This window comes from Sturnira hondurensis, unplaced genomic scaffold, assembly GCF_014824575.4.
Source record: "Sturnira hondurensis isolate 20B ecotype Veracruz unplaced genomic scaffold, ASM1482457v3 Scaffold0001872, whole genome shotgun sequence".
Classification (NCBI taxonomy): Eukaryota; Metazoa; Chordata; class Mammalia; order Chiroptera; family Phyllostomidae; genus Sturnira; species Sturnira hondurensis.
This window is the reverse complement of record NW_028074503.1, coordinates 154,735-163,792: the sequence shown is the minus strand read 5'-3', so window position 1 is coordinate 163,792 and position 9,058 is coordinate 154,735.

Sequence of the window (9,058 nt, the reverse complement as noted above, 5' to 3'; positions counted from 1 at the left end):
GTATGGTTTCTGTTGATAAGAATATTCCCCTCTAACTGGGAAGACAGAATATATGTCATGAAGAACATTTCAAGACAAATCTACAAAAATGTATTCATGAACAATTATAAATCAGCATATAATTATTATAGTTCCCATTTCAAGTGATTACTATGTACTAGAAACTCTAATACATGTTCTATTTTAAAATCTTCCTCATCTCTTTTTACAGATGAGGAAGCTGAAGCTCAGAGAGGTCATATGAGCAACCAGGATCACTGAGCTAATAAATGATAACTCAAGTTTGCAATCTAGCTGGGTCTGACCCCAGGGCCTGACCTCTTGCCTCCTGCTGTATCTCCATAGGCAGCAACAGTGTCTGTCTCCTTCACAACCTTGCCTCAACACCTCCTACAATGTTGACACACAGTAAGTACTTAAGATGATTTACAGGTTGACTGACCACTGCTAAATGAGCAAAAGATTTATCTTGTTCTAAAGCTGTAAGCTTGTCATTGAACTAAATTTGTTTTCTCTGAAATAAGCTTTATGTGGTTAGATTAAAAAAAATTCTTTTTCTCTGTAGGGCATGTGATTCTGCTTTCTCTGTTGAGCTTCATCATCTGCCTCTGCTTTTAACAAACCATAAGGCTGACTCTAGAGGGAGGTCAGTACTTGAGTAGTACTGGCTAGAACACTCTAAGCTCTGTAGACCCATCAATGCCTGGTTCTGCAGCAAGACATGAGCTTTGCTGTAGTTGGGGTAGGGGTGCCATTCTCTGGACAGCTGATCTCCTCAGAGGTTCTACCATGCTAGGAGAGACTAGGAATAGGAATAAAAGACAGAAAACTGTACTTGAACAACAATTAAAATAAAATTTAAAAAAAGAAAAGAAAAGCCCATTGCTCTGAACCAGTTTGTTCTGCTTGTGGCTTCCTAAGTGCAGACTGGGAAATGTGACTTATTATCCTTCATTAGAAGATCACTCTAATTTACAGACCTTAGAATGAAGTTATGTGCATGATGCACTTTTGAACTCATTACTGAGTATATTAAATCATATTGAAATGCTGTTTCTGCAGCAGGTGTACTGCTGACTGGGAGCTCAGACAGGGCCTTGGCTATGAAATGTCAGTCTGGCAACATTATTCCCTCTTCTGCTGTTGCATTTCTCCCACATTTTGTAGCATCTGTTTGTATTTGTTTGTTGAGCCCTTGGGGCTCACATCCAAAATCATGCTTAACTTCATGAAATTGCTATTTTTAAGGACAGTTTTTTTCACTCTGCTAAAAATCAGTGATATATAATAAAATAGAACAGCTTGAGGGCTGGAAGGGATTATGACATTTTCACGCCTTTCATTAGCTGCAAGTGGTGAGGGGACATCACCTGCCCCCACAGAGGGAAAATGGCCTTGGACACTTGTGAGCTTGGGCATTCTCTGGTGACCGGCTGGGCTTTCAATGTGGGTTTTAAAAAATACCCTTACTGGAAGATATGTTTATTAAGAGTGGGGAAGAAAAAAGGGGGAGAGAGAAATATTGATTGGTTGCCTCTTGTAGGCACTCAGACCAGGAATTGAACCCACAACCTAGGTATGTGTTCTGACCCAGGTTGGAACCTTCTGGTGTATGGGCCAATGCTCCAACCAGCTGAGCCATGTGACCATGGCTCAATGTGGGGTTTAAACTTAGTGCCTGGTAAAAAGAAGTTGAGAGCAGAAAATGACAAGGATAGCCAGGTGGAGAATCCTGCTGCAGCTGGTTGTGGCTGGCAGGGTATTTTAGTTTGCTAGTGCTGCCATAGCAGAGTACTACCGTGCCACTGACTGGATGGCTTAGACGACAGACGTTGAGTGCCTCCCAGTTTGGGAGACCAAAAGCATGAAATGAATGTATCATCATGGTTGGTTCCCTCTGAGGGCTGTGGTGGCAGATCAGTTTATGCCTCTCTCTTAGCTTCTGGTGGTTTGCTAGCAATCTTTAGTGTTTGTTGAGGTCTGCTGCATCACCCTAATCTCTGCCTTCACGTCCACATGGTGTTCTCCCCGTGTGTGTCTGTGTCTGTGTACTAATTTCCCCTTTTTATAAGGATACCAGTCATATTGAATTAGGGGCCCACCCTCATGACTTCATTTTGACTTGATTAATTCTGTAAGGACCTGTCTCCAAATAAGGTCACATTCTGAGATACTGTTTTTAGGATTTCGACATAACATTTTTGGAGGGATATAATTCAGTTCATAACATAGGGGTAGGGGAATGCAAAAAACATTTTTTGAGTGTGCGTGTGTTTGTGAAAGAGAGAGAGAAAGAGATTGAGAAATGTACACACACGTATTTCCATATTTCTGAGGTAGGTACTATAACTGTTGGAGTAAAGTGCCTTCCAAGACTTTGTTGATATTATTCTGTTAATGTCTCCTGTTCTCTTAGGATATGAAAACTAATGCAAACCCTGGCGTGTCCTGTACTGGGGTTGCATGTCCTCCATTATTGCAGTGCATAAGCAGGTTGCCCACCAGCCATTATTGGTTTTCTTCTAAATACCTTCTCTACCAGCTGATAAAACCCAATACAGAATAAGCAAAGTTCACTTCTCTATCAGGGATAGATTACCTTCTATCCACAGTAAGCTTTCAGTGAAAAGGTTAGCATTTGCTAGATTAGCACAGAATCGTGTGAAAAAATATGCTCAATAAATGCTTTGTGAAGATTTGTTTGTTAACTTATTTACCAGGCATTTTTGACGTTTCTTTATTTATAATAGAGTGCCTGCTTTGCATAGGTCACATGTTATGGAATTTGTTAGAGTCAGTCCATTCTCAAGTACAGCGCATGAATTCCTCCTGTAGCACTCCTAGTGAGCATATCTTGAATAATCAATGAGGTAGGCAGCTCACTACCTGAATGAGGAATTTATCTTTATAGTTGGTCATGTTTATTTCTAAAAGTAGAAAATGCTTTAAATTTTTTTTAAAATTTCTAAAATGCTTTAGAATTTAAAAAAAATTGGAACAAAATCTACTTTGTAATTTATACTTTGTAATGATATAATGTCTTCCTAGTTGTCCTATTTTTAGAGGCACTTAAAAATTGAGATGTAATTCATGGACCATAAAATTCAGCTTTTTAAAGTATACAATGTAGTGGTATTAGTATGTTTACAAAGTTGCACAATCATCACTACTATCTAATCCATCATCCCTAGAAGAATCTCTGTACCCATTACTCTTTATTATCTATTGGCTTACATTCCATATGTATGAGGTCTGTCCAGAAAAAGTCCAACTATTGTTAATACAATGAGAATGATATGCATGACATCGATGTAACCTGGCAGCCAAGGAGAGTGGACTGGAAGGAGCATGCATGAATAATGACAACTTCACCGTACTAGTCAGGGAGGGCAGTAGATACTGTTGAATGAGCATGTGTACTGTGTGGCTGTTACATTCAAGATGACTGAGTGACTAGAGCAATAATTCTGCATTGAACTTTGCATTAAGCTTGAACATTTCTCTGTGGAAACTATGCAGATGATTCAGAAGGCTTCAGCTATGAGCAACTGGTAATTGACAGCTTTATCATGACAATGTGCCTACTCATGCATCATGTATTCTACAGTTTTTTGCAAAACATCAAATCACCCAAGTGAGTCAGCCTCACTGCAACCCAGATTTGGTGCCCTCTGACTTCTGACTTTTCCGCCAAACTAAAAGCCCTTCTGAAAGGGAAGAGATTTCAGGCTGTTGATGAGATTTTAGAAAATATGATGGGGCAGCTGATGGTGATTGGGAGGACTGTGAGAGGTCCCAAGGTACCTACTTTGAAGGAGACTGAGCTGTCATTGTCCTATGTACAATTTTTCTTGTATCTTGTCTCTCCTTCAATAAATGTCTCTATTTTTCATAGCACATGAAAAATAGCACATGTACACTTTCTGGACAGACCTTGTAAGTGACATCATGTTGTACAAAAATAGTAACAGAAGCTTAGCTACATAAAACAGACTAACAGCTGCCTAAAAGATGGAAGGTGGGATGAAAGATGGCAAAGGTTTAAGCAAAGAGCATTTATGTGCCAAAAACAATATGGGGATTAGCTTAGGGAGGAGAGAAGGTGGGCTCGGTGGAGGTAGGGAAAGGGAGAAGAAGTTGGAATAACTGTAACAACATTAAAAAATAAAAATAAAATAGCCCTGTCTGGTGTAGCTTAGTGAATTGAGCATGGGCCTGTGAACCAAAGGGTCACTGGTTTGATTGCCATTCAGGGCACATGCTTGGATTGTGGGCCAGGTTCCCAGTTGGGGGCACCCGAGGGGCAAGCACACATTGAAGGTTATCTCCCTCTCTTTCTGCTTCTCTTCCCTTCTTTCTAATAAATGAATAAATAAAATCCTTAAAAAATACCATAAGGTGGCCCTGGCTGGTGTAGCTCAGTGGATTGAGCACGAGCCTGCGAACCAGAGGATCGCGGTTCGATTCCCCGCCAGGGCACATGCCTGCGTTGCAGGCTGGTTCCCTGCAGGCCAACTCCCAGCAGGGGACACATGAAAGGCAACCATACATTGATATTTCTCTCCCTCTCTCCTTCCTCTTTGAAGATAAATAAATAAAATCTTTAAAAAAAATACCAAGGTTAAGTATCTTGGGGGAAGATGGCAGTGGAGTACAACAAAGGATTCCGCTTGGATTCCGCTTGGATGGGAGAAAAACCTGGCTGATCTGTGGAGGAGCACAGCAAATAGCCAACAGGGACCCAGCATATAGGAAAATAGGACTCCAGAAATTGGAGCGGGCACTGAATGACCAGAGGTAGGACTCCAGAAATTGGAGCGGGCACTGAATGACCAGAGGATGAGGAGACGGCTGCAGGCCAATAAGGTCCTTGGGAACAGCACAGAGGTTGCAGGCTGAGGCTGCTGACTCTGCCAGGCCACGCCAGGGCCTAGGCCAGTCTGCCTTGGGAGCAGAGGGCTGGTCCCAAGGTCCTTGGGAGAGAGCCAGTCATCAGCTCCCTCCCTACCCGAATGGGCGCATGGGCGCAGTTTGGGCGCAGTTTATGCCAGGAGAGATCTGTTTGCTTGGAGTGTCAGAGAGAGGAATGGGCAGAAGGAAGCAAAGTAGAGGGCTTTGATCACCCATGGAGTCTGTTGTCACCAGCTTGGGAGAATTGAGAGTCACCCTTGTGTTCCCCCATAGCACTGGGAAAGGTTCGTGCCCAAGCCTGTGGGATGAGGGAAGCCTGGCCGGGAGCATGCATCCACACCCCAGCCCAGGACTGTGAATCCTGGGGAAAGTCTGCTCTCAGTGGGATGCTGGGGAGAGGCACCGGTCCGGATCTTGGGAGAGCACTCCTGAGACTGGCTGAGTCCACTGAGAAGAGAGAAAGGCCACACCAATCGCCCCTCAGACTTTTGCAGCTAGTGTGACCAGAAAAGACGATTTGACCAGCTGGAGACCAACAAGAGGGTTTTTGTTTGTTTGTTTTTTGTTTTTGCTTTTTTCGTTTTGTTTTTAAATAATCTTTTTTTAACTTTATAGTTGTTTTATCTTTCAATACTTTTACTCTCTCTCTTATTCTTTCTTATTTTATTCCTTTCAATACTTTTACCCTCTCTCTTATTCTTTCTTATTTTATTCCTTCTCCTTTCTTTCCAAACCTACCACTTTTTCCTCCCTTCTGCTACCTTTGTTTTCCTTTCTTTTCACCCCCTTCCCTCCCAAGTGAGAAAAAAGACTTGGAACAGTGAAAAGACCAGAAATGGACTCAAAGAGGGGGCAACCCAACAGTAGACACAGAGAGACAAATTTCACTTTCCTATAACAGAAAAACTACAAGTTACTGCATATTTGTATTATTTGCCCACTATTTTTCATTATTCTTACACCTTTTATATTAATAGTATCTTTGTATTCCTCCTCTTTCTGTATACTCTTCTTTGCCTTGGCTGGATGTATTGTATCACTTGACAGGTCTCCCCAGCCCCCCCATTCATAATGTATTGCTAATTTACTGTCCTTTACTTCCTCTAGCTCCATTAACATACTATTGAAGGTCCAATACTCCCTAATCTTGGTATATAATAGATTCTGTCATACGATTGTTGTTCTAATACTATTGTAAATAATAGCTGTTACATACTATTGTAAATACTACACAACACTCCCCACACCCCAGATCTTAGCCCACTTCATTGTTGCCTGAACTATAATACTGTAGTGGTTAACTCTATTCTCTCTCACACTACACCTATTTACCATCCTTTACTCTCACCTTACCTCAGAATCTGACCTCCCTCAACCTCACTCCTTCCTAGATCCAAATGACAAACCTTCCCTCCCCAACAAGAGCCTTATCTTCTTTCCATCCTTTCTACAAAGTGGCTAGTGGGGTTGAAGATTACAGTTATCGCTGTACATAGCCAGGGGATCTCCTATCTCTTCTCTACCGGCTGCTACTGTAAATATCATAGAATACTCTCCTGCTGTCATAAACAAGTTTGCCTTCCCCTCTAACTGATCACACACACACAAAATAGAGTAGGTGGAAGCTGTGAACACCAGGATACCCAAGGGAAGAGGAAACCTAACAACAAAAAACCCACCAACAGATAACAACAGAAGAAGGTGAAGGAGGGAGTAGAAACCATACAAACCTCAACCCAAGACCTATCTAAAAATACAATTAAACAGTGGAGAAACTACCCAAGGCAAACAACTGAACAAGAGCAAAAGGGAACCCTCAAAACTTTATACACGCAGGAGAACTTGCTTCAACGCAACCTGCCCTCAAGAGCACAACAAATTAAAACAGGTAGTGGACAGAGGGACCATCAGTTCACCAGCTGGGGGGAAGGACCCACAAAAGAAAGACTCAGAAAGAACAAAAACCAAAAGACAAACTCAGAGCCAACATAAAGGTCAGCTGAAGACCAACGAGCTGGGGAAATCAAGGAGAATACACCACTGAATCTCACAAGTACTATACCACAGAAGTTCACACCATGAATCCAGGAAGCCAGGACAAATCAATTTAAGAAGCTGAAGCTAACAAGAAGAGTCTCACAAACAATGGGAAGACAAAGAAACAACCCTCCAAAGAAAGAAAAGGAGGAAGCCTCAGAAAGAATGCTAGATGAAATAGAGGCAAGTCAGCTATCAGATATTGAATTCAAAGCACTGGTTATCAGGAACTTCAAAGAGCTCACAATGAACTACCAGACACTACAGGGGAGTTACAATGAATTCACCCCAAACTATATCAACATGAAAAAGAAAATAGAAACTATCAGGAAGGGCCAAGAGGAAATGAAGAATACAATTTTGGAGCTGAAGACCACAGTGGAAGGAATCAAAAGCAGGATCGATGAAGCAGAAGATTGGATCAGCGAGTTGGAGGACACAGTAGAAAGAATCTCCCAGAAAGAGCAAGAAAGGGAAAAGAGGCTCAACAAGAATGAAGAGGGACTAAGAGAAGTGCAAGGCAATATGAAATGAAATAATATCCGAATAATAGGGATACCAGAAGGAGAAGAAGAAGAAAAAGGGATAGAAAACCTATTTGAAAGAGTAATGATGGAAAATTTTCCTAATTTGATGAGAGAAAAAGTTACACGAATCCAGGAATCACAGAGAGTCCCATTCAAGAGAAACCCAAAGAGGCCCACTTCAAGACACATCATCATTAAAATGGCAAAATTTCAAGACAAAGAGAGAATCTTAAAGGCAGCAAGGCAGAAAAAGGAAGTAACATACAAGGGAGCCCCAATAAGGTTAGCTACTGACTTCTCAATGAAAACACTCCAAACAGGAAGAGAATGTCAAGATATTGCAAATAATGAGAACCGGAGGCCTACAACCAAGGCTACGTTACTCAGCAAGGCTGTCAATCCAGATAGAAGGCCAAATAAAGAGCTTCCAAGACAATAAAGTCTAAAGAATACACCTTCATCAAACCAGCTCTACAAGAAATACTAAAAGGACTGCTTTAAGGAAAGTAAGGAAAAGAGAGAGACGGAGAGAAACTGTGGTACAAAAATGGCAATGAGTAAGTACCTATCAATAATAACCTTAAAAGTAAATGGATTAAATGCTCCAATCAAAAGACATAGAATAGCTGAATGGATAAGAAAGCATGACCCACACATATGCTGCCTACAGGAGACCCACCTCAGGACAAAAGACTATCACAGAATAAAAGTGAAAGGCTGGAAACAAATTTTCCAAGCAAATAGGCAAGAAAAAAAGCCGGGGTAGCAATTCTAATATCAGACAGAATAGACTTCAAAAAAAGGGCCATAAAGAGAGACTCAGAAGGTCACTTCATAATACTGAAGGGAAGAATCCACCAAGAAGACATTAACATCATAAATATATATGCACCCAACATAGGAGCACCCAAATATATAAGAAAAATCCTAGAAGACTTCAAGAAAGATATTGACAGCAACACAATTATAGTAGGGGATTTTAACACCCCACTGTCAAAAATGGACAGATCTTCCAAACAAAATAAAACAAAGATGTAGCTGCACTAAATAACACCCTAGATGAAATGGACTTGACTGATATATATAGAGCCCTTCATCCCACAGAAGCCAAATACACATTCTTTTCAAATGTACATGGAACACTTCCAAAGATAGACCACATGATAGGACACAAAATGAGCCCCAACAAATTCAAGAAAATTGAAATCATACCAAGCATTTTTTCTGACCACAAGGGACTGAAATTAGAAACCAACCCAACAGGAAAAAACCCAAAACACCCAAAATCATGGAGACTGAATGGTATGCTATTAAAAAACGAATGGGTCAAGATTGAAATTAGGGAAGAAGTCAAAAAGTTTCTGGAAACAAATGAAAATGAACTCACAAGAACCCAAAATTTATGGGACACGGCCAAGGCAGTCCTGAGAGGGAAGTTCATAGTAATACAGGCTTACCTAAAGAAAATAGAAACATTTCAAACAAACAACCTAACCCGATGCCTGCAAGAACTCGAAGAACAACAACAAAGACAGCCCAGAGCAAGTACAAGGAAGGAAATAACCAAGATCAGAGCAGAATTA